This window comes from Vipera ursinii, assembly GCF_947247035.1.
Source record: "Vipera ursinii genome assembly, chromosome: 2".
Classification (NCBI taxonomy): domain Eukaryota; kingdom Metazoa; phylum Chordata; class Lepidosauria; order Squamata; family Viperidae; genus Vipera; species Vipera ursinii.
In genome coordinates this window covers 45,062,156-45,088,040 of record NC_139513.1, presented here as the reverse complement: position 1 = coordinate 45,088,040, position 25,885 = coordinate 45,062,156, and the positions used below count along the sequence as shown (strand labels likewise).

The following is a 25,885-nucleotide window of genomic DNA, read 5'->3' as shown; positions in this document are numbered from 1 at the left end:
AAAAGAAAAAGGTGCCGGAACTTACACATGTCATACAACCCGCCTTGCCTACCCTACAAGGTTCCATCCAAAAAAGGTGCCGGCACTCCGTTCTGAGCGTTCTATGAGAAAAAAAGCCCTGGTTCTACAGCAATCAAGTGCTTAAAGGTTGCAAGAAGATCCATTTCCAAGGAATCCTTGAACCCAATCTTAAAATCTTAGCCAAGCAACAGAATCTAAAACACAAAACCTACCTCATCAGTATTTCATTTGTCAAGTTTTCTGTTAAAACCCAGGTTACACTACAATTATGGGCAAACTGCAGCCATGTTGTTTAGTCCAAATTTTAATAAAACATATGCCAAATAAAAAGAAACCTTTTTAAACATACTCTATTGCATCAAAATAGCTTTCTGCTCTATGAAAAAAGGCAAATTTATATAAATCATAGCATGTAAAGAAGCAATACTTTTTTACAACCTGTATGTTTCATAAAACCCCTGTATCTAAGCAAAGATGAACATACATTCTAAGCCTTGCTAATCTTTAAAGAGTTATTAGAGGCATCTTTAAAGAGCAATAATTTAACCTCATTCTTCATAACTATTTTACAGATAACAGTAGGAATCCTTACAGTTCACCTCTTATGAATGTCAGCTGTCAAGAGTTACATCTGGCTGGGAACTGCTTGACTACAATCAAATCCCTATATTGTATATTAGCAAAGGGAAATCTTGTGGCAATTAGTTTAACCAATGTATTACAGTTTAATTTTGTGGATCTAACTTTATTTAAAATGGTCATACTATGGTAATCTCCAGTACTATTGTTATTCCCAAAAATCTAGGACACATTCCGGGAAGTTACAGAGGGAGAGACACAGGCCAATCTTATTATTCTGTCACCTGTAAGTCCATGCCTATTATGGCAGCCATTTTGTCAGCTGGCAAACTTTCCCCAAGGAGTGGTCATGGCATACTTTGAATATTCCAAATGTTTCAAAAAATGTTATCTATTGTAATCTGAGAAATAATAAATTTCTCCTCTTATCCTGCATTAAGATCACTATCGAAACTCCTCCAAAGTGTAAGGAAAATAATATAGACATTTACTACATTTCATATACAGTATTTATTGAATGGAACTTCAGGAAAGGACAGAGCTAATCTTCACCAGCAGCAGCTGTGACTACAATTGTGGCAGATAAGAGTTTACTGTCTTTGCTTCCAAATCAGACACTAGGAAAGAAGAGAGAAAACATTGTTGGTGCACTTGCCTAGTTAAGTTTTGTTTGCCAAAATCAAAAATGTTTTTGATGTTCAGTTTAAGTGCTGTCATGCAGGCAATATTTAGGATCATTGGTAGCCAAAAGAAATTAAATATTGGAAATTAACAGGGAAAAGAAACACGGTTTGTATCATAGGTTAAAAAAAGTTTTATGTAGCACCTGAGAACATGTAATGTGCCACTCTCAAAAATGGCACCTGAGAAGGTTTATATAAAGGTAAAAGGATTTATAACAACACACCAGCATGAAGTTCTCCAGCTAGAGCAATCTTCTCACTGACCACCACATACAAAGGAAACTTCCTTTGTCTCTATAAAAGACTCAACTTCACTACTGGGTTGTTAACTGAAGTGCAAATTGTAACTCAGAATAATCCCTGCTCCACTGGAACAATTTGCTAGAACGTTTATAATTTCAAATCACTGAAATAAAAGAGAGATTTTGATCCACATATTTCAAAGCATGGTAAAAAGCATTTTAATATGAAAGCACTCTTTTTAAGAATGTGAACCAGGGCAATAAAGGACAAAAATAGGAGATTCCTTCTTCAGCTTCTATCTAGTAGTGGGGAAAAGGGGCAAAATATCTTCTAGAAATTATCACACATGTTACATTTGTGTCATTCTTTACCTTATGCAAAAGAAACAAACAAACAGTGCAAGTGGCAAATCACAGATGGCCTCAAGCCGAGCGGAATCCTTCAGGGACAGAATAGACCCAATTAATAAATATCAGCTTACCTAATGGAATTAAAAAATTGTTATACTTCATAGGCTCCAAAGGTTTTGTGAGGTAGAGGGGAATGAGCAAAGTTTGAGCAAACCATGATTCAACTTCTAAAGAGAAAATGTGCCTATAAATTCAACAGCACTTTTATTGGCTATAAATAGTTGTGTTTCAGCAGGTTTTCTGTATTTGTGATACAGCAACTAGAAAAATGCATCAGGCAAAAAGAATGCTTTAAGTAAAAATACATAGTGTCCTGAATTCAATCAACCCTAATGAAACAATAACATCATTTCCACACATAATACATCTGCAAAATTTATTTCATGGAGTGTTTGGGTAAAAAGAAGAAAAGGAAAAGGAAGATTTATTAATATCCCTCATGGCAAAAAACAAACAAATGTTAGTATAACATTAATCTGTAAGCTTGGTTGAAGTTATGCTTCTAAATACGATGGGGTGACAGTGTTAATTGCTATTTCATAACTACTGTCTATGGATGCTAAAAAATGCACCCAATTAGCTATGCCTATTAACATAACCACTGCAATCTATTTAGTTGCAACAATCTGAATTTCACAGAATTAGAATATTCGGCTGCCAAAAATCCAATATTTCAAAAAGGGAAAAATTCAAGTGGTTTTATTTATTTATTTATTTAGTTAGTTACATTTATATACCGCCCTTTCCCTGAGGACTCAGGGCGGTTTACAGGGAATTAAAAAATCCACCATACAAAAGTTAAAAAACCAAATTAAAAAATATTAAATTGACCCTGTACACTTAAAACCCCAATTAAAAATTTCTCCTCAGCCTGGGCCCGAGAGCTCAAAGAGCCAGGTCTTCAGGCCCCGGCGGAATGATCGGAGGTCGGGGGCAGTTCTCAGCTCCACCGGCAGCTGGTTCCAGAGGGCAGGCGCTCCCACTGAGAAGGCCCTATCCCTGGGTGTCACCCGCCGGCAATCTCTTACCGGCGGGACCCTGAGCAGACCCTCCCTGTGGGAGCGCACTGGGCGAAGGGCGTTTGATGCCGGCGGCAGGTGTTCCCTCAAATAGCCCGGACCCAGGCCATGTAGGGCTTTATAGGTAATAACCAGCACCTTGAATTTCACCCGGAGGGCAACCGGAAGCCAATGCAGCTCACGGAGTAGAGGTGTTACATGGGAGTATCGGGAGACCCCCATTACAACTCGCGCGGCCGCATTCTGCACCAGTTGAAGCCTCCGAGTGGTCTTCAAGGGCAGCCCCATGTAGAGAGCGTTACAGTAGTCCAAACGGGAGGTCACAAGCGCATGAGTAACTGTGCGTAGGGCGTCTCGGTCCAGATAGGGACACAACTGGCGCACCAGGCGAACCTGTGCAAAAGCCCCCCTGGTCACGGCTCCTATGTGGTCTTCAAAAGTGAGTCGTGAGTCCAGGAGGACGCCCAGGTTGCGAGCCCTATCAACGGGGGGTAACACCTCACCCCCCATCGTTAGAGGTGGAATAACTTGGTTAACCCGAGATGCCGATATGCACAGCCACTCAGTCTTGGCGGGATTGAGACGAAGCCTGTTTCTCCCCATCCAGACCTGAACCGCCTCCAGGCACCGGGACATCACGGAGAGGGCATCACTGGGTTGGTTCGGGGTGGAAAGAAAAAGTTGGGTATCATCAGCGTACTGGTGATACCCCACCCCAAAACCACGAATGATCTCGCCCAGCGGCTTCATATAGATGTTGAACAGGAGAGGCGAGAGGACCGACCCCTGAGGAACTCCACAAATGAGAGACCTCGGGGCGGACCTCTGCCCTCCTGCCAACACCGACTGCGAGCGGCCCCGGAGGTAGGAGGAGAACCACCGTAGAACGGTGCCTCCCACTCCCAACCCCCTGAGACGCCGCAGCAGGATACCATGGTCGATGGTATCGAAAGCCGCTAAGAGATCTAATAGGACCAGGACAGAGGAGCAACCCCTGTCCCTTGCCCTCCAGAGATCATTCACCAGCGCGACCAATGCCGTCTCCGTGCTGTGTCCGGGCCTGAAACCCGATTGGTACAGGTCCAGATAATCAGTTTCCTCCAGGAACAGAGGGAGCTGATGCGCCACCACACTCTCAACAACCTTCGCCAGAAAGCGAAGGTTGGAGACTGGACGGTAGTTGTCTAAAGCAGCCGGGTCCAAAGCAGGCTTCTTGAGAAGGGGTCTCACCACCGCCTCCTTCAAGGCGGCAGGGAAGACACCCTCCTTCAAAGAAGCAGTTATTACTGCATGGAACCAGCCTCGTGTTCCCTCCCGAGCCGCATAAGCTAGCCAGGAGGGGCACGGATCCAACAAACAGGTGGTGGTGCTCAGTCTCCCCATGATCCTGTCCACATCATCAGGGGAAACAGGGTCGAACTCAGTCCAGATAACGTGCTGAAGACCGCCTGATTCCTCCACATCAGACTCTGCCCAGTCAGAGTCCAGGCCGGTCCGGATCCGAGCGATTTTGTCCGCCAGATGATGACTAAACTCCTCGGTTTTCAGATCAAACTCTCACGATAGTAAAAAAAAAACTACAGAGGATAAAAATGCTGAATAATAAGAACATAACAACTGAACACAACAACTTCTAGTGCCAAACAAAAATGGACAAGGGAAAAATGGTTCAACTGAGAATATCAAGAAATAGGGGGAAATAACAGGAAAATTAAAATGAGGATAATGGCATGAACAGAAGAATACAAGGAGGATTATTTTTGCATTACTGACTATAGATAAAACTTGAATAGGGAATATATTAAGGCTAGCAAGACTGCCAGAATACCTAATTATTCCTTTCAGAAACCTTTATGGTTAACAAGAAACTACTGTAAGAAGTGAAAGTGGAGAAGCAGAGTGGGTGTTTCTCTTTCCCTGAATAGGGAAAGAATACAGACAAGGAGGCCTACCATCACTGCATATGCTAATAGAATATATTTATGAATATATTTATGAAGATGGACATGAATGTGAGAGTGGGCAGCTGGTATCAAAACTGAAAGTCACAAATTGAAATAAGTAGATGACATCACGACAGTCTTGAACAGTCAGCCAACCATGACTGTGCCAGAATAACATAAAGACGACAAGCCTTCTACAGTCTCAACTTGTAGAAGGCAGTACAAATCACTGGTGACAATCTTGCCTCAAAGCCTATTATGAAAACTAAAATGAAATGAGAAAAAACATTCCATTTGATGTGGTTAATGTTAATTATTGAGAATAGAAAAAATAACATCAGTCAAAATCTCAGCGTACTTACAATTGATAGAGAAGAGGTGAATATGGGCTGAAAAATAGATTGACAGTATGTTGGAACAGCAAAGAAGAGATGAATTCTGGAAAGGAAGACATGGCCAATGGATGATGATTAGAAAAAGCTACTATGCTGGGCAAGATTGAGGGAAGCTACAGAAGGGTAGATAATGAATAAATTCAATGGATTAAAGAAATTACAAGGATGTCTTCAGAAGAGCTATGACTTATTGGTGGATAGGTCAAGACAAGAGTCTGATAAGGTGGTACCTATCTATTTCCTAAAAGCAATATCTTAGAAGCAGAGCTAATATATCAACATACTAATTTGCACACTAGGCTGTTGGCGACCCAGGAAGGTCCCTGGAACAGAAATTTCTTACATTAGTCTATATTGTGGGTATTATTTTAGTCCAGCATTTAATTACATATACTGTAGAGATATTGTTTGGAGAGAATGGATAGCAATCAAAGCATATGGAGAGTGCTAGTAAAGAAAAAAAATAGCTTCTCAAAAAGAAACAAGGCACAGGTAGTCCTTGATCTATGATTTGGATTGGAATTTCCATCATAACTCAGTGCAGTCATAGAGTGAGTCATGCAGTCATAGAGTGAGTCATGACATAAGCAGACTCAATTTTATGACCATTTTACCATGATATTAAATGAATTCAGCTTCATCAACTGACTTTGTTTGTAGGCCACAGGTTGAGGTTGCAAATCGCAATCACACAACGTAAGATTTTGCAACTGTCATAAATGCTAAGCACCCAAATTGTGATCATGTGATTGCAGGGGTGGCGTGATTGTTATAACTTTGGAACAGGATGTAAGTCACTTTTGTTGTAACTTCAAACTGTTGTTAAATGAACAGCTGTAAGTCGAGAACTGCCTATATTATTAACTTTGGTTTTTCTGAGGTTCCTAAGTACAAGCCAATTTCAAAATCTCATATTTTTGTACAAGTGGGCAGAATATCCTTAGCAGTAACTAAGTTTTTGAAAACTATTCTATACAAACATTTTTAGGTAACTAGTACTGAGGAAATAACCTCACCTATTAGCAGAGAAAATACAGTCTATTTACAGTATTTAGCTCCATTGGACAGATCTTTCAATTGGAAACAGAGCTGATTCCAAAGCAGCCTTAAAGTCCTAATTATATATCAGCATTGATTCTGTTTCTTAGATCCATACCTCAGTCTCCAATTCTTAGAAGAAAAATAAAAAAACTGCCATTCTTCAACAGGTAGAAAAAGAAATACAGTATAAGTCAGACAAGAAATTGCCAACTAGAAAACTTGTACTGATATAAACCGTTTGCCTGCATTCCAAAACCTTTTCTAAAATATGACCTGCTCTGCAAATCCTGTTGAAAGGAAAACTTCCATTTTAGGTATATGAAACATACAGCAGCAGACATTGGGAGCAAGAATGAGGGGACCAAAAGGCAAAGGAAACATTGATTTCAACACAGCCTGTTATATTCTCCTCCTATGGCATTTTTCAGATTACTACTACAAAGGTCAGTAATCTTTTAGAAAAGTTCCACATCACCACTTCTCAATCTTACTGGACCAGCAGCAGTGACATTCAAAAAACAAAATGAACAAGAGATCAGTGCCAATTTCATCTTAATCACTGCAGTAGCTAAGCAAAACATGTGGGACACACTTGCATTCCTATTTCCAAAGGTAAAACTATGTCCACTCTTAATTCATTCAGAGACATTACATCAACAGATCTAACAAGTACAACCAATCAACAAGAGAGGACAAACATCATCTTTCATCAATGTGGGGAAGAGAAAAGATAGATCTTTAGAAGCCAATACATATATTCAGAGATATTCTTCTCTTCATCCCTAAGTTCTCACAAGTTCTCACAATAAATCAGAGATGTCTCCAAAATCTAAAGAAGCCAGCAAGTGAGAAATGAAAGTTTGTCCTGCATAAAGGCTTCTCCAATACTTACAAATAATTTTACATCTAAAGTCCTTGGTGCTCTCTGAGCTTGTTGTCTTGCAGATGTTTCGTTGCCCAAACTAGGTAACATCATCAGTGCTAGTAAGGAGTGCAGTCTGCCTTCAGTTTATATTCTGGTGGCTTGCCTATCAGAGTTGGTGGGGGTGGTCTTAGAGATGCTTTGATTGGGTTGTTTGCTGTTGGCTTCTTTGACAGTTTCTTGATTAGGGTATTGTTTACTTGATTGTTGGTCTAAAGTGAACCTTGGAGTTAAACTGTCTGATGTGGGTGCTGATAGCTGGTGGAGAGGCGCCTGGGTCTTTTTGTTCCTTTTTGGGCTAGGTGATCGTCCCTTTTGCATAGTCTATAGATGTTGTTAATGTCTATGTGTCTATTGATGGCTGATTTGTCAGTGCCAGGCTTCTAGAAATTCTCTGGCAATTTTGGACTTGGTCTAGGTTGGTCACATGTTCCTAATTGAAATTGTGGTTACATCCAGCTATACATTGTGAAATTAAAAAGTTTTCATCATGTCTTCTGACTGCTAGTTAGTGTATGTAGATGTGTTCTGCCAATCTTATGCCTGTTTGTCCTACATAGTAGTTGTTGTAGTCTTTGCATTGTATGTTGTAGATGACTCCTGTTTGTTCTTCTGGGGTCTTTTGCTCTACTTATGAGGTTTTGAAAGGCTTTAGTTGGCTTGTGTCCTATGCTGATTCCATGTGGTTGTAGTAGTCTGTGGATGGTTTCTAAGATATTCTTGATGTATGGCAGTGTAATTCTTTTTAGGGTTTGTATTGGTTGTGCTGTATGGGGTTGAGTAATCAGTGACTTTTTGATAATGTTGCGTGGATATCCATTTTGTTGGAATACAGTATGTTGCATAAATGCTCTGTTTCCTTTTTCTGCTGTTCCAGGTTGCTGCAGTGTGTTTGGGCTCATCTAAACAAAGTCCTTATGCAGCTTCTCTCTTCCCACATTGATCCAATCTAGGTTAGACAAGCTCAGCAACAAACAAAAGAGAAGATGGGTATAGAGTCTGAAGTCCTGGTTTTGCATGTGGAAATTTGCTCAGTTATGGGAAGAGATAATTACTCTGGTAGTGTTGTCCCAAAAACTAGAATCTTCCTCTGCCAACACTAACTTAATTGACTCTAGTTTGGGTCATCATCTCCTTGGGATATCATTTTCAAAGAATCGTCAAAAACAAAACAAAATGAAAACACATCCCTCTCCCAAACAGTAAAACTATTCTGCACTATAAATATTTACATTTCTTTGAATTTTGAATTCTGCAGTCATTAGCACCTCGGAGAATGCATTATGGAGCATGACAGTTGAGAGCATGATGTTGTGCAGTGTAAACCTATAAGCCTGCAACTGGGACTTAATGCAATGCCACAGATACAAAATAAGCCACTTTAACCTGCCCAACAAATGGGCTACCCACATGCTTTACATTTCTGGAACACACACCTTTCACAGAATGATTTGCTAGTGGTCACTAAAAATACTAATTATTTCCCCAAATAGAGAATTAACAACTCAAAGTAACTGGGGATCTCTGAGAATTTCAAAGGAAGAAAGGTAGAAGAGTTGCAAAGAGAAGAGTCGTTAAGAGAAGAAAGTGATAAAAGACTTATCTTCTCCAGTCTGGTGCAGCCTGAATGGGCTGATATAAAATCCTAACATCCTACTTAAGCCAAATTTGCACAATAAATAATTAAATCATCAAGTTTCCAGTAGTCCCCTACAGTATTCCTCAACCTTCACAACTAAGATGTATGGGCTTCAACTCCAGAATTCAGAAAGTTGAAGCCCGTAAGTCTTAAATGAAGATTCTCAGTCATCCAGTTCATGGTTGTCTCAAAGGTACTTTTTCAAGAGGCAACTGGACTTTGTTTTTCTTTGAAGATGTTTCGCTTCTCATCCAAGAAGCTGAGTAACAAACAAAACAAGGAACAAACCCCACTATTCTTCTGGTCAAGTAATGAAATGTCTGTAAATAATTAAGCTCTGAGAGCACCAGGGAATCTCCAGTTCAGTCCTGAGCTATAGATATTCTCTTCTATTGATAATCACATATTTTTATGCATGGAGGGAGACTGCTCACCAAGCCACCCTAAAACTGTGTTCTAATGTTGGAAGAAAAGTCTTCATCGTGGTTCAGTCCCAGCTGGGAATAAACATGGCAACTGCTTTAGGAAGAAGGTTGCGGTTTATTGAAGAGGAGAGCCAGACAGGAAGATGTTCTGGCAGAAAAGAGAACGCACATGTAGGAAGTGGGTTTTTATACTCTCTGGAGCCTTTTGTTTGGAGCTGCTTCCTGTTCCTCTTTTGAGGCTATTTCCTGTGTCATGTATTCTGACCTGAGTCTGGGTTTGCCCTTTGGTATCTATGGGTTAATCCTATTATGTCCTGTCTTAAGAGTTTGGGTGGGGTGTGTAGATTTTAGGTGTCTGTCTTCTTAATCTTCCAACTGGGGCCTCCAACCTTCCTGGATGGTTTACATCTGCATTTCTATAGAGCTTCTAGGATGAGAAGTGAAATATCTTCAAAGAAAATCAAGAAAGTCCAGTTGCCTCTTGAAAAAGCACCTTTGAGAAATAAGTCCTAAAGTTGTCACAGTTGAGAAACATTGCTCTAAAGGGATCCAGTGTAGCTTCTGGATTTTCTTACAGCTTGAAAATTGTGATCATACACAATCTTGGGTCTTCATGATGATCCCTGTCTTCAGTCTGAGGGAAGCAGTTGCTCTGGCCTCACTACATTTTTGGTTCTCTGAGTGAATACTTCGATTTTAAATGTTATTCATTTACAGAGAATGCTCAACTTACAACCAGAGCCGAACCCAAAATTTATGTTCTTAAGTGAGATATTTGTTAGGTGAGTTTTGCGCCATTTTACAACCTTTCTTGGTACAGCTGCTAAGTGAATCGTTGCAGTTGTTAAGTTAGTAACACAATTGTTAAGTGAATCTGATCTATCCATTGACTTTGCTTGTTAGGTCACAAAGGGTGGTCACATGATCCCAGGACACTGCACAGTCATAAATGTGAGACAGTTGCCAAGAGTCTGAACCTTGATCACGTGACCATAGGGATGCTGCAATGGTTGTAAGTGTGAAAAATGGTCATAAATCACTTTTTGGTAATGTTATAACTTTAAATGATCACTAACTGTTGTAAGTCAAGGGCTACCTGTATTTAATCAATTTATATAGTCACCCATCTCAACCATGACTCTGCGCACAAAGAGTGATAGAAAGTACATACAGATATGCATACAGTACACAAACATTAAAATACACAGAAAACTAACAGTCATCAACCTAGCCAGTTAACAAGTCTCTTCATTCACCCTGAGCACAGTCTTTAAGGTCTTACAAAAGGGTCAGCAGAGTTGGGGCCAAACTGATCTCTGGAGGGAGAATGTTCCAGAGGGCAGATGCTACAGCAGAAAAGGCTCTTCTTCTAGGCCCCACCAGCTGACATTCTTTAGCCAATGGGATCTAGAGCTTGCCCATCTTGCTGGATTGGACAAGATGGATAGAAATAATATTTCTTGAATTATCTTGAATAATCAAGCCATGAAGCGCTTTAAAACCTGAACTACACTGGGAACAAACTGACACCAATGAAGCTCACAAAGTAGTGGGGACCCATAGGCTGAATAACCAGTGCCACTGACTAGCCATATAGCTGCATTCTGCACCAGTTGAAGTTTCTAAATATTCTTCAAGGGCAGCCCCATGTAGAGTGTATTGCAGAAGTCCAGACAGGTTACAAGAGTTTGTGTAACCACGAACAGTCCAGAAACAGTACCAACTGCCACACAAGCTGAAGGTATACAAACTGCCACACAACCTGAGGTTATGCTCTTTAACTAAAAGCTGCAAATCTAGAGACCACAAGATTGCACACTGGACAAAAGATGTAAGATCCCTGGCATTGGATTTCCAAAGTCATTTGGTCCTACTTGGGCTGAACTGAAGCCGGCTGCACCCCATCCAGGCGTCCACAGCCTCCGGGCATTGAGACAGGATGTCCATGGAATCACTCAGATAGCTTGGGGTGATGAAATAAAAACAAGTGACATAGGCATACTTGTGATATCTCACCCCAAACAGTCAGATGAACTCAACCATATTATGTTAAGAGGGGAGAGAGCCCAAAGCCTTGGGGCACCCTATGTACAGCCCATACCCCAGAAGTGGGTTGTACCTCATCAACACCAACTAGAACTGGTCATGGAGGATAGAGGAGAACCAGCACAATATAATGTCACCCACTCCCAGTCTCCAGAGCTGCTACAGTTGGATACCGTGACTGATGGTAAAGGCCACCGAGAGGTCCTGAGCCAGGATGGATGCCCTATTCCCATCCAATCCCACCAAAGGTAATGCAGAATACTGGTTTTATCTAAGTGATTGGACTAACAAAAAATGAACTACCGGTATATTTGTTTCCCTCTCATTACTCCACATTTTCCCTTTCCTCCCCCATCTTGCTTCTATAGTTAATCATCTTTTTCTGTCAAAAGGTTCAGCATGAAGAACACCTTGCCATGGTGATTATTTTTAGCATGGACTCCAACACTAATTGTCAGGACTGTGAGTTTCAGGCAGAGGCACCAAAGAATCAGCAGAAACAGGAGTCAAGCTAATGCACACTGGTGTTTTATATTCACAGAAATAATTCCTTATTTAGAACTTGAAAGCCTGTCAAGGTCCAAAATTAGCTCTGAGAAGATAGAAATGGCACTTCTCACAATATATCAGACCAAGAACCAACAGCTAGAATACTTGTTCCTTTATTCCAATGAATTACATAAATCAACTCATTTTGTCAAAAATGTAAAATATTTGTCAAATCCTCAAATGCTGCATTACAGCCTTGAGAAAAGTGGAGCTTGTTGCCTGCTAAACCAGCCTGTTTCAGTCTGATAACTGATGTGTGGTTGGGATAGCCACTGCATGTCAGTAGCATCCTTCATTGTTATATTCTAAGAAATACTTTGGGAAAGTGAAATATTTCCTGCCACAATTAAATGTGCTGCTAGGATCACAAGGGTCTAAGCCTCAACATATGCAATTGTGGGTACGTGTGGATTGTTGTAGCGTATTGGTTTAAGGCATTTTTACATCACTGTTATCATTCCCCAAACACTGAAAAATATATTTTGACTCCAAGCCTCATTTGTCATTAGTTTTGAAATGCCACATAAGCCAACCTTCACTGTTTCCCACATTCACTGGAATGTGCAAATAGTAGCATGCCACCAAATATACCGTTTATGTCCATAAACATAGTTTGCATCACACTTTTTCGAGTTTTGGACAAACATGAGTGGACAGGAACTGCAAACCCATTCAAACAAAACAGGCCAGGGACTTAGTATGGCACCAGGAGGTGGCTCAAATATCTCAACTGGAAATATTTTACTGCACTGAGTAAATCCAGTCACCTAGCTATATGTAAGGAATCACAGTTAAAACCAACAATGGCTGAATGCAACGTGATCCCAGAGTTTAGCATTAAACTCTCAAGAAGTTTCCCAACTTGTACAAATAAACACACAACTTATTGTGACCTAGCTCACACGATACATTAAGTTATATTGCATATCTTAGCATATCTTCTGAACCACGGGCCAAATTATAAGTTACTGACCTGTAAATTTGTCGTTAGCTAGCTTCACTTAAGTCTCATGTAAGCAAAGTAAAATGATGTGAAGAGAAAAGAAAGCCCTGCTCTTATTGTTCCCACTTTGTTTTTCAATTTTCCTAGCAAAAACATGGTGAGGTTTTATTCTGAAAATAAAGAGAAAATATTGGAAAATATTACGCACAGCTCTCCCTACACATGATAGTTCTATCTGTCCAGAAATCACCAACCAAAAGAGAGACTGATTCTAAAGCCTACTGAACATGTTGTACAAACATGGTATATATTAGTATCAGGGATGGATTTTAAACATACATCTCTAGCCATTTTCTCCACCCCACCAGTCTATATTGAGAGAGAATGTGTCATATACAAGCTATCTCCAAGGAAACTCAATTTTTCATAACAAATGTGTTGCTCTATCAGATTTCAGCTCAAGCTATACAGAGCGACCCAATTTATCAAGACAGTACTGCATATAAATCATATGTGGCTCCATAGGCTCTTAGATGAAATGATTATGCCAATCCTTTCCAGTTTGGGTTCAAAAGATGGCTCTGAAGAACGATCAATATTAGGAGAGGCAGAAGAACTGCGATCCTGTTGACACCAAGGGAACCCTTGATGGTTTATGATACCATCCATCACAATATCTTGCTGAAGAGCTTGGGAATGGTTGGGAGTTTGGATCCATCTTTCCCTTCTATCTAAAAGGAAATTTCTGCTCAGATCATTAGAACTGTCTTGTCTTCCATTTCATTAACCATCTAAATGAATCACACCCTAATGAACCCCAAGATCATTTGCAGGTCTTGAACTAATTGTCAGGAATTATCCTAATACCCAACTAGTTCAGAGCTGATCATCTCCAGGGCCTCTGTGCATCTTCAGGCTACAAAAGGCTGGATACTGAAGAAAGAACTGAGATGTTAAAAATGACTCTGGCAGCTGAACTTCAGAATAAAAGGGCATTCCCCCTTAAAGGTTTTTTTAGGCTGGGGTTTCTTCTGGATCTAGCACTGACACTGGAAAGTGATGTTATATCTGTGGGGGAAAAAGATGTTTGAATTTCAGATGATAATATTGATGTATCCCTACCTGGAAGTAAGACCCTTGGTTTTGATGACTCATTTGCTGATTTGATGATCATTTAGCATCTTCCCAGAAAAACAGTTCTCTAGAACTTAAAAGGTTGCAAGCTATTTAGGGGTATTTTAACGCTATTGTATTAATTTATTGAACTGGGCTGTAGTATTTAATATTTTTTTAACTTTTATATATTGTATTTTATTGTATTGCCCTGTACACCGCCCTGAGTCCTTCGGGAGAAGGGCGGTATATTAAATAAATAAATAAATAAATAAATAAATAAATAAATAAATAAATAAATAAATAAATAAATAAATATTTTGTGACCTTGACCACATTTAATAAAACCAGCATCCTAATATGTGTTGGCAGAGAGTTATGACAGCATTTTCTTTTAAAGAGGTTCTGGTAATAAGTCACTCTGTTTCAGACTATCTGGATGTCTGTTGCTTTTATTTCCATTTAAAATTCTCTAGCCTTATTTAAGATTAGCAGGGAAGCAGAGGTGGGCTACAAAACTCCATTCTTCTCAAAATCTTCTCACCCTATTTCTTGATTGTATATGACTGTGACACAATCACTTTTTACCCCACTACGCAGCACATAGAACACTTGATGTACTGTTGATCATTAATTGTTTTAATAAATATCTATTTCTAGGCTTCCATACAGTGCATTGACTTATTTAGATTTTTCATCACAGCTATTGCACAGCTGTTTTTCCTATGCTACAAATATTTGCTCATTAGAGCTTCCTTAACATTTCAAGACTAAAAAAAACCACTTAGGTTTATTCCTAGTAATGAAGATACTATATAGTTCCACCTTCTCCCTTGAGAAGACTGAAAAGTTCCATTCCAGTCTTAGATGAGTTATAGTTTAACGTTAAATCCATAATGATTTACAATAACTGTTGTCTCTTGAAGCAAGCCATATCAATCACCATTAACTGAATTCAAACAGACTGCTAAGCCATAATATCATCTATTTAGCATTATATTGAGGCAGGCTACTATAGTTTGTTCAGTAAACCAGCTATAAATCAAACCATTCTATACATCATGTGTAATGTGACAGATAAACTAAGTAAGCATATTGTAAGCAGCCTGGAATCTTGTATATTTGATGGGCAGCTATATAAAACAAATAAATCAAGGTTAAATAAGTCAAGATTTAACATGGTAGCTAAATCTAGCAAAGTCTACACCAGGAATAGAGAATCTATCGCCTTCAAAAACTGCTGAACTGCAAGAGCTCCAGATGCTGGGTGTCCATCAGTGGATTAGCATAATCAATAGTCTCTTTCAATACAAGGCAATTTCCTACATCCTAACTTCGAGACACTAATTTAACCTATTAGCACACAACAACTCAGGGTAAAATTTACCATGTTGGTGTAATGAGTAATATCAAATAATTATTTTATTACTATTACATTTCTTTTCTATTATACGCATATTGGAGATATTAATTGCATTTTCTGCTTCAGTTATTTTGAGCAATGTCTGATTATTAGTCTTTAATAAGAATCATACAATCATAGGGCTGGAAGGAAGCAAGAACCAGCGTGCACTCAAATTACCACCATTCTAATATGTATCACATACATTCTTTTAATGGCAGTAGAATATCAACAGGAAGTCACAAAACACTCATTAGGAAGTATGTAAGAACTTTTTATTTAAAAGGTCCAATTATTGTACATTATTAGTTACCAAGACTTTAAGAATTAGGCAACTGGTCACCCATCTTTTGACCATTTAAGACCATTCATAGCCAAATCTGAAACAACGTTCATGCTTATGTTTATATAGCACATCCTTCAACTTATACAGCAAATATTTTTAAAAGCTTGATAGAAGCAACAGCCAGCATGCACTCATTCTATTCTAATATATATATATATATCACAAACATTTAATGGCAGTGGAATACTTTTAGACAAGAAAATATGCAATTTATCTGCTTTAGAAAAGAATCTTTCACATTTACAATTATATTTGTAATATTAAAGGGAGTTCTTTTTGGACATGGGAAAATGTTAGAGGACCTGTGTATATACAGAATGCAGCCTAAGACTGAGATAAATGACTGATGAGCTCTTAATTGTCATCTTATGACAAAGGTAATCTAATCTGCCTTAAAAGGAGACAAGACCTACCTTGCAGGGATATGGTGAAGATTACGTATAGTGGGGTAGATTTAAACATTGTGCTAGGTTGTATGGTTTGTATGTACTGGTTTATTATGTTGTATAAACTCAAATATTTTCATTCATGCACTATGATTTTCTAGCATGATAGCATTTTATATAAACTCAGCCACTTCCATTTATAAAATATGATTCATGGCTTAATGAATTGCATGAACTTGGCAAATAATAGTTAAACACAAATATATATATATACTCAGTCCAAGAAAACTGTAGTTCCATCTGACATGTGCCCCAGAGTTCAATCTTTGGTTAAAATTAGACACTCTGCATTTATAACAGTTGGATGGCCAAAGAGGGGAGAGAACCAAGACAGGCATATTGTGATATTGTCAGGCAAATCATGTAATTTACACCAATTGTGAAAGGAGGGGCACAGAGTCATGAAGTAAAATTGTAGATAAAAACACCAGTACAGAGCCACAATGTCAATAAGGATCAAATACTAAATAAGCACAAGTAAATATGAATGCACAATTCAACCCCTCTTCAATCTTCAAAGGCATTCTGGAAGGCCATCAATAAGGGTGGGCGACCTTAGCCTAAGTAGGAGGCTATTCCAGGACATTGGGGTCACAACTGAGCACAACAATGTCTGTAGGTCGCTGCTGAGAATGGGAGGTTCTCAAGAACCTTTGTCCTGGCAGGGTCACTTCTATCAGGGAAGCAGATCTGCTAAGGTCAAGGCATAAAATGGCTGTCCAGTTCAAACTAGCCTTTGAAACTGTACCTGGGACCTTATTAGTAACTAATGTAACAACTACTCCATTTCCTTTAATAAAATGAGAATACTAAAGCCCCCAGCAGTAACCTACTGTCTTCTTCAATTATGGCTTGCAAAGCCACAATAGCTGTTTTCATACAACCTTCCTGCTAAACCAAAACCAAACAAACCACAGATGTCAAGGAAAAGGGAGCCATTTCTGCTAACCCAAGGGCAACCATAATCTTTATGATGCATGTCTCCAAAGGTGAGTGGGAAAAGATCCCATTTTGAAGCTGTGTTCTACATTTAGGCAGGAAAAACCAAATGCACAGGTATAGTATAGGTGGTACCTTGCTCAATAGTAGTAACTGTGAGAGGGATCTCGGAGTCCTACTGGACAATCACTTCAATATGAGCCAGCAGTGTGCTGCAGCTGCCAAAAAAGCCAACACAGTGCTAGGCTGCATTAACAGAGGAATAGAATCAAGATCATGTGAAATATTAACACCACTTTACAATGCCTTGGTAAGGCCACATCTGGAATACTGCATCCAGTTTTGGTCACCACAATGTAAAAAAGATATTGAGACTCTAGAACAGGCATGTCAAACTGCCAGCCCACAACGAAACTGCGCCCTCCCTATTGCCGGCAATGGGGGAAAAGTCATGATAGGTCACGCAACATCATGTGACGTCGCGAGTTTGACATGCCTGCTCTAGAAAGAGTACAGAGAAGAGCAACAAAGATGATTAGGAGACTGGAGGCTAAAACATATAGGGAACGGTTGCTGGAATTGGGTATGTGTAGTTTAATGAAGAGAAGGGTGAGGGGTGACATGATAGCAGTGTTCCAATATCTCAGGGGCTGCCACAAAGAAGAGGGAGTCAAGCTATTCTCCAAAGCACCTGAAGGCAGGACAAGCAGCAACAGATGGAAACTAGTCAAGGAGAGAAGCAACCTAGAACTAAGGAGAAACTTCCTGACAGTTAGAACAACTAACCAGTGGAACAACCTGTCTCCAGAAGTGGTGAATGCTCCAACACTGGAAGTTTTTAAGAAGAGACTGGACAGCCATTTGTCTGAAATGGTATAGGGTTTTCCTTCTGAGCAGGGGGTTGGACTAGATGACCTCCAAGATCCCTTCCAACTTTATTATTATTATTATAATTTAGAGTGAACTGGGTTCCATAACAGTGTGCTAGCCTTAAAGACACTCATTTTTCCCTTTCAAGTCTTCCAAACTGCAAAAACAACTTTTGACTTCATTCACTCTGTGGGCTTCAAAGGAAAACTGGAGATATTGGAAGATTACACCAAGTACAGTCTGGAGACCACATGCAATGCGTGATTGGCTGTTCTGCAAATAGTTTGGTTATTATAAGCACTTTGAGCTATGTAAAGTGCAAAAGAAATATCTTCATAAATAACTTTGCTCATTAAACCAGCCTCCTTACCTGGGATTAGAAGCTACTAACTACAAAATTAATTTTGTAAAAGGAATCCAGAGAGAAACCAGGAAATGACAGAGCAACTAACATAATATCTATATGAAAAAAAAGACAGAAGAGAAATCATGAGTCATGCTAAAGAGAAATCTATAAGACTTCTGCCTGGGGCAGAACAATTAAGGTTAGGTTCTGTTCATACAATATAAGCCTTGGTTTGTTCAAACCCAGTTTAGTGAATAAACCACAATTGGTTCATTTCATATAACTTAAGGCATTGCTAGCAAATCTATTAGCTTGGCTTACTCAACACAATGATACTTTAGACAAGCATGCTGTGCACACTCAGAAAACAGAGTGAATTGTATAAACAGTTAATCACAAGTAAGCAATTCAAGTAAACAGTATGGAAGCACTGATTGCTAAAAAAAGTAAGCAACACAACTAAGGCCTCTTGTTTTTTGCAAAGGCAGGAAGCAGAGGCTGTACACATCTCAGTGAGAATAAGCAAACAAGAGACCACGTTTGCAGGTGACACAATGTTTTAAATCCCTAAATATCACAACAGGGCACGTGGCACAAGGTGGTTGTAAGTGGACCAATTATTTTAAGTTGAACAACTTTTTTGCCACTATTCACACATCATGGAAAGCTGTAAAGTGGTCTCTCATCATTAATTTATTACAATGTGTAAACTTAATTCTTGTGTTTTGTTGTACAGCTTAGCATCTTATAGATTCAGCAATTTATGTTTACTGAATTAAATGTAAAGTTATGGCTTCACGCAAAAACTGGACATCGTCAGTATAAACAATCATAGGAATTGGACCATGGTGGAAAGCATAACAACAAAAAAGAATGCCCTTTCAATATGCAGCAGAATAGAAAAAAGTTAATCCCATACTACAGATCAGGAAAGGGACTGACATTTTAACTGCTTATGTTATCTTTAAATAAACACAAAGTATCACCATACTAGGAGCCATAAAAACATGACTCTTTTTAATGGTTTTTATCCACACAGGTTTCTACACAGGCAGGATTGAAACACCCAAATGCCCAGGATTTCCACAGCCGAGTTTGCTATTGCTTTTATGACTATCTTGGTTTATCTTTTCTGTCTCTCCAGGAAATACAGGCTAGTAAGTTTGTACATTACGTCTCAATCGCTTTAATTAACTCTCCGAAGTCACATCTCCAGGCTAAGAAGGTTGGAGCATCTCTCCAAGGCAACTTTTCACTCTTAACTTCAGCCAATCGGGGTCAGCTTTCTTCCGCTTCTTCTCGAAAGAAACGCGATCGAAACTTAGGAAGTCCCGCCGCTCCTCAGAAAGGCAAAAGTTTCCTGCCCCAAACCCAGTCGGGCCGGACTAAGCCTCTCGGCTTCTCCCGCCCCAAAAGAAGCAACCCGGGACCTAAGAACGGGATTTGCACGAAACAAGCTGGCCTGGTCTGATGGGATGGGGTTGGGTTTTTATAAATAGTTTTAATTGTAATATGTATTAATTTTAAGGGCATAATGTTTAATGGCTTTTTAATTTTTGTATAATATTTTTATTGTGTATTGCCCTGTTCACCGCCCTGAGTCCTTCGGGAGAAGGGCGGTATAGAAATCAAATTATTAAATTAAATTAAATTAAGACCCGTTTTAAAGGGGAAAGGCAGCGGATGCGGAGCCACAAGCGAGTTTTAAAGACGCCTGGGAAACCCCGCAGGCTTCCTGCGTTTCGTTCGCCGAGCACCAGCTAGCTACTGCACGCACAAGCCTCGTTCACATCTCTCTCAACTATCCGCACCCTTATAACGGTTTGCTACACCGGCGGCCAGGCAGGGTGTTTTGTTTTGTTTTGTTTTGTTTGAACTAAACCGAGGAGACTTTCTTCTCACAGACCGCGCCTTTTCAACCAGGTTTGTTTCTTCTCCTTGCAGCGCCCAAACGCTCTTTTTTTTTTTTTCCTTTTTTCAGGTGGCCAGGGCTGCTGCAAACTTTGCGGGTGGGAAGAAGAGAGCGGCGGGCGGAAAGCAGCGCCCTTCGAACGGTTTGCTTCTTTCCACACCACCGCCAAAGCCACCGTCCCTTCGCTAGGAAGGGGATCGGGGGAAGCCCGGTGAGGAAGGAGGAAACCGCTTTCAAAGGTTTAAAGAAGCTTGCAAAGCCAAAGTGTTGCGGGGCGGGATGGGGTGGGGGAACGGACGGACGGACGGACTTTAGCTGGGCTGTCATCTCCACCACCCTCTTTTTTTGCCTTTACCTGATTGCATTGGGGGCTCGGCTCGGCCCGGAGCTGGAGCGAGAAAAAAGGGTTATTAGCAGCTTGGTAATCCCATGTCCCTGAATTTGCCGAATTCCGTTAGGGATGCAGGCTCAGCAGCTCCCGCTCCAGCTTAAAATCTCAGCGGGGAAGAGAGAAAGAGAGAGCTCAACAGCACAGCCACATGGTTACTGCACTTCTCGAGCGCGGCGCGGCTGATTATATACTCCCGACTGGTTTCATGGGCAATGTAGTTCCCGCCGAACGAATTATACCGCCCTCTGACAGCCGACGGAGGCTCATAAAAGGACTACCACTCCCAGCATGCTCCCGGCTGGAAGGATGGGCCGCTCAAGAGGCGCTAGGCCAGGGGTCGGCAACCTCGGCTCTTTTATGACTCGTGGACTTCAACTCCCAGAATTCCTGAGCCAGCATAGCTGGCTCAGGAATTCTGGGAGTTGAAGTCCACGAGTCATAAAAGAGCCGAGGTTGCCGACCCCTGCGCTAGGCAAACAGAGCAATGTTTCTCTGTCAAATCGAAAAGAATGTTCGGCGAGCGGACGGGGGAAGCGAAAGTTCTCCCTTTACGGCCATTGGTTGATATCCTTTTTTTTCCCGCCTTTCTCTGCCATCTGCCACTAACCAAGTCTTCGGTTCAGAAATATTTCCCACCCGGTCCCGCTATAAGAAGGAGTGGAGGAAATTTTGTGGGGAGCGGTTGCTCTCCAGCCCCCACCCCGGTGTTTTTGCAACTTGTCAACTCTTTACTGAACTTCCTGGAACAAGCCAAGAATTCTGACCACCTGCGGCGTCAGGAAAGACGGTGATAAAAGCATAACAGAATTCAGTGAAGCAGATGGATTTTTATTTTACTTCAGGTTTTATTTTATCAACTTGATATGGCCGTCCATCTCACAAGTTACATTGGGCAGCATACAATAGTCCAAACAGTATAAAATATAGTAATTACAAAAAAATATAAGCAGCCATTATTAAAAAAAAAAAGTAAAATTAAAATATGCAGACCGCAAAGCATGGAGAAAGGAAGAATATCAACCCCAATGGTGGTTACATGATTGTTGTAAGCTGCCGAGACTCACTGGACGTCTTGGGATGGCACCACTTCCCTGGGACCCCCAAGCCTTGGGACACACAACTAGGTCTTAAGGAACTTCTAGAAAAATTAAAAGTACAGTATAATGTTTTGTTTTGGTTTTTTTTGAAAAATGAGGCATTAAGTTGGTATTGACTTTTGTTGAATACATTAATAGATTTTCTTCATGATGATCTGCTCCTAACCTGGCACTTCAGGTCTTCCAACAGCATGGCAATTGCCACTGTAACAAGTGCATTAGTTGCTGGTCCTCCTCCTTGTTCTTCCTATTTCTCTTCCTCCTCCTCCTCCTCCTCCTCCTCCTCCTCCTCCTCCTCCTCCTCCTCCTCCTCCTCCTCCTTTCCCTGCATTACTGGCATTTTCAGAGAGCAAGGTCTTCATATAATCCAGACATGTCAAACACAAGGCCCGGGGGCCAGATCCGGCCCGCAAAGTGGTTTCATGTGGCCCGTGAAGCCATCCTGGAAACAGTGAGGGAACAGCCCCCACTGCCTTGGCCCTGGCCGAGAGACCCTCCTTCTGCCAGAGACCCTCAGATCTGTCCCACTCCTGCCCAGGGCCCCATAGGCACCCTTGATGCGAACAATGTAGAGCTGGCCACGCCCACCCAGTAGGCCATATGCACTCTGGCCACGCCCACCCAGGCCAAACCCACCCGGCCCCCTGAGGGCAACCACAATGCTGATGCGGCCCTCAGTGAAATGGAGTTTGACACCCCTGATATAATGTGTTGTAGTACAATAATTTGAGCCTGGCCATTTGTGCCTCAGATGAGGACTCTGGGTTGATTTGCCTGAAGAGCCATTTATTTATTTATCTGGCTAGTCATGGCATTTTGAAGAATATGTACAATACAGAACAACACTAATAGGAAATGTGGTTGGCAACATAAATATTAGTCTTTGGAGCACACTATTTGAACAGTTAAGAAAACTGAGAGAATGTGTATGATATAATCTCCAAGCTAATTATAAACAAACTAATCTCGCTGGGTTCAAACTAGAAAGTGACATTACAGCTTAGCAAGTTCTATGAATTTAGTCCATCATACAGTTGCCTGAAAGTACTAATTTTAAAGGGGAACCAAATTACTACTATTTCTAACACTGGCAGGACAAGCCACTAGACCAGAGGTGTGAAACTCGCTGTGTCACATGATGTGTCACAACACTTTTTTCCCCTTGCTGGAGTTGGGGTGGGCGCAGCTTCCACGTGACGCATCTGGCTGATGGACTGGCAGTTTAACACCCCTGCATTAGACTATAACTTGAGAGCAAAGCTCCACTAGCGCTGATGATGTTACCTGGAATGGGTAATGAAACGTCTGCAAGAAAACAACCAAGCTCAGACAGCACCAATGACCCCTCATTTCAGACCTGAGCTACAAATATTCACCTTCATCGATATTACTTCATTACAAATAATTAAAACCAGGAGATAGACACCTCTTGCGAAAATATTCATAGTGAACAGATTTCATAGTATGCAGATACTGTAAGCAGAAATCTCTTGATAAGTAAACATATTTACATGGACGTGCAAAATCTACCATTCCAGGGAATGAAAGAATTCTGGAATATACCAATCTGATCATTCTGAGGCTACTTCATATGCTTTCCAGAAGTTTATTCATATGTTTTACAGAAGTTTATCTTCTTCACCTGAAGTGGATGACACTTTCAGAATACCACAGGGCCACTTCTAACAGAATACCTCCTAAGGTCGCGTGCTTCACATAGAGACGGACACAGAGCTGGGGTGAAGATGAGTTTATTCTGAACAGAACGAACTGGGGAAACAGGGAAGCCTGGCATCTATTTGTACCTGCCCAGGTGGATGGCATCCAATCAGTTCAAACCTGGGCTTCCTGCCAGTGCAGGTGACAATGGGTGTAGATCCTGGCTTCCCACCAGGCTGACCATGCCTGGGGCTGTCAACAGCTTAAGTCCTTAGGCTTATCCTGAGTGAGCAGTTATCGCCTGGAGCTGTCCAGCCCCTCTGCTGATCTGCACCATCAGCCTCCTGCTGTGCTGTCCCTTTGTGTATGCTGGGAGGCATACACTGCAGATGACACTTTCAGAATACCACAGGGCCACTTCTAACAGAATATCTCCTAGAGGGCACCTGATTTTGTTTTCACATATCACTGTTTAATTTTTCATTATCGAAAAGAGCTGCAAAACTCAGGCATCCTGAGATCTCTGAGGGATGGCTCCAAGACTATTGCAAGACTACATCTATTACATGCCTACTCTAAGACCTAATAATAAAATTCAAACAGCATTTACTACATAAAACCCCATCTTCTAAAATAATAGACTGATTTCTTAAAAAATATTTATACTTTCCACATTATCAAGCATCCTATGGTAGGTTATAATCCAAAATCAAGTAAAACAAGTAATTAAAAAAAAGCAAAAAAAGACAATAAAGGGACAAAAAATCTTGTTGAAGCTTTGGTCACTTAGATTCTGAATGTCAAAGAAAAAGCCAGACTTTCACATGCTTCAGAAAGTCAGACAGCATGTCTACCTATCTGGCTTCCCGTAAAAAGACATCACAAAATTAGGTTGCCCCAACAGAAAAAACTGTCTCTTTCTACCCACATAATGCAATCTCTCAGTTGTGGGATTTTGAGGAGCTTAACCTTACAGATCCTAATAATAAAGAAGGTAATTCTTCAGTATCTGTATCCCAACAATTAACAGCCTTAAAATTCAATGCTAAAACTTTGAAGTCCGATTGCTAATATGCAGGAACTGGCGTACTTTCTTTAGAGGCTGATATGTGGTCTCTAAAGCATATATCAAAGAATAGTCTCATTGCTATATACTCACCACCTAATGTAAGAAGGATTTGGGAAAGTACCAGGAGGAATGTTAGACATAACCAACATGTAGAAGAGGATTTTGTTAGTAGATTATCTCATTGCTGGCAGTTCAGTTCAGGCTGCAAAATGGCAGGGAAGAATTGATTCCAAGTGATTCCAAGAACCTCAAAGAATTCCCTAATAAATAAAGGTTGGAGGTTCCTACCAGTTGCCAAGATTCTGTCCAGTGCTTCCTGCTTAATTCTTGCATTAATATTCCTTATTAAAATCAGTATTATTCTTGGTTGAGACTGTAGCTTCTGAGTCTTCTTCAGGGCAGATCTATAACTTTCTTCCTCAATGGAAATTTAATAGAGTATGGGCTACCGAGTCCAAGCCATACCTGTTCCACTAAGGAATGTAACGGCCAGACATAGCATACATTATCACCTTCTATGCACTCCTCTTCTGCTTTCTGCATAAGTATATGCATTCAGAAAGGAATCTGATTCTCATGCCATGAAAAATTGTTTGTTGTGTTTCTATGTTGCCGGTCTCAGAACACAATTCTTGGAAATTTATAGAAATTTTTCCTGTTCCTGTTTGAGGCTTTGTATTTCCTGTGTCATGTACTTTGACCTGAGTCTGAGTATGCCCTTTTATAGAATAAAATATACTGTAAACAGATAGTAAAAACAGGAAAACACAGAACTACCGAACTATGGGCACTTTCTAGACTTAATTTCTTTTTGACTTCATTCTTTAAGATACCTCCCCCTCCCATTTTCAAGACACAAAACCTGTGTCGTTTTAAAAAGTTCCAAGATGAATTGTTTTCACTGCAGCAGACTTTCATGGATATCCCACTTGATTATGAATATCAATTGAGGGAACAGCAGTAGAGCTTTGTAACCTGGGAATTTTACTTTAGCTCTCTAGGGGGATTTGACTGCAAACAAGAAGCTGCTCTATGGACCTTGCTTTGTTATACTGAAGCTTTCACTTTATAATTTCGTGGCATTTATCCTATTGTTAGAAAGTCTTCATCAGGGTCCAGTCCAAGCCAGAAATAAACAAAATGGAGACTGCTTTAGAAAGAAGGTTGTAGTTTATTAAAGAGCAAAACCAGATACAGGGCTGGGAAAACTGAACACATGTAGCTGGGAGTGGTGGGTTTTTGTACCTTCTGGGGCTTTTGAGGTTTTTCCTGTTCCTGTTTGAGGCTTTGTATTTCCTGTGTCATGTACTTTGACCTGAGTCTGAGTATGCCCTTTTGGTATTGGTGGGTTAATCCTATTATGTCCTAAAGGTTATTAGAGTTTGGGTGGGGTATGTAGATTTTAGGGGTCTTTGTCTTTCTAATCTCATCAGCTTC

The 25,885-nt window shown here is 40.5% G+C and overlaps 1 protein-coding gene across 1 annotated transcript in view; it reads right to left on the bottom strand.

The window, feature by feature from the left end:
• Positions 1-20,674, bottom strand: part of ITPR1 (inositol 1,4,5-trisphosphate receptor type 1) — a 248,806-nt gene extending 228,132 nt beyond the window's left edge. The window contains exon 1 of the mRNA XM_083354087.1: positions 20,588-20,674. The gene's annotated coding sequence lies outside the window, so the exon portion shown is untranslated. The remainder of the gene's footprint in view (positions 1-20,587) is intronic.
• Between the last annotated feature and the right edge of the window lie 5,211 nt (positions 20,675-25,885).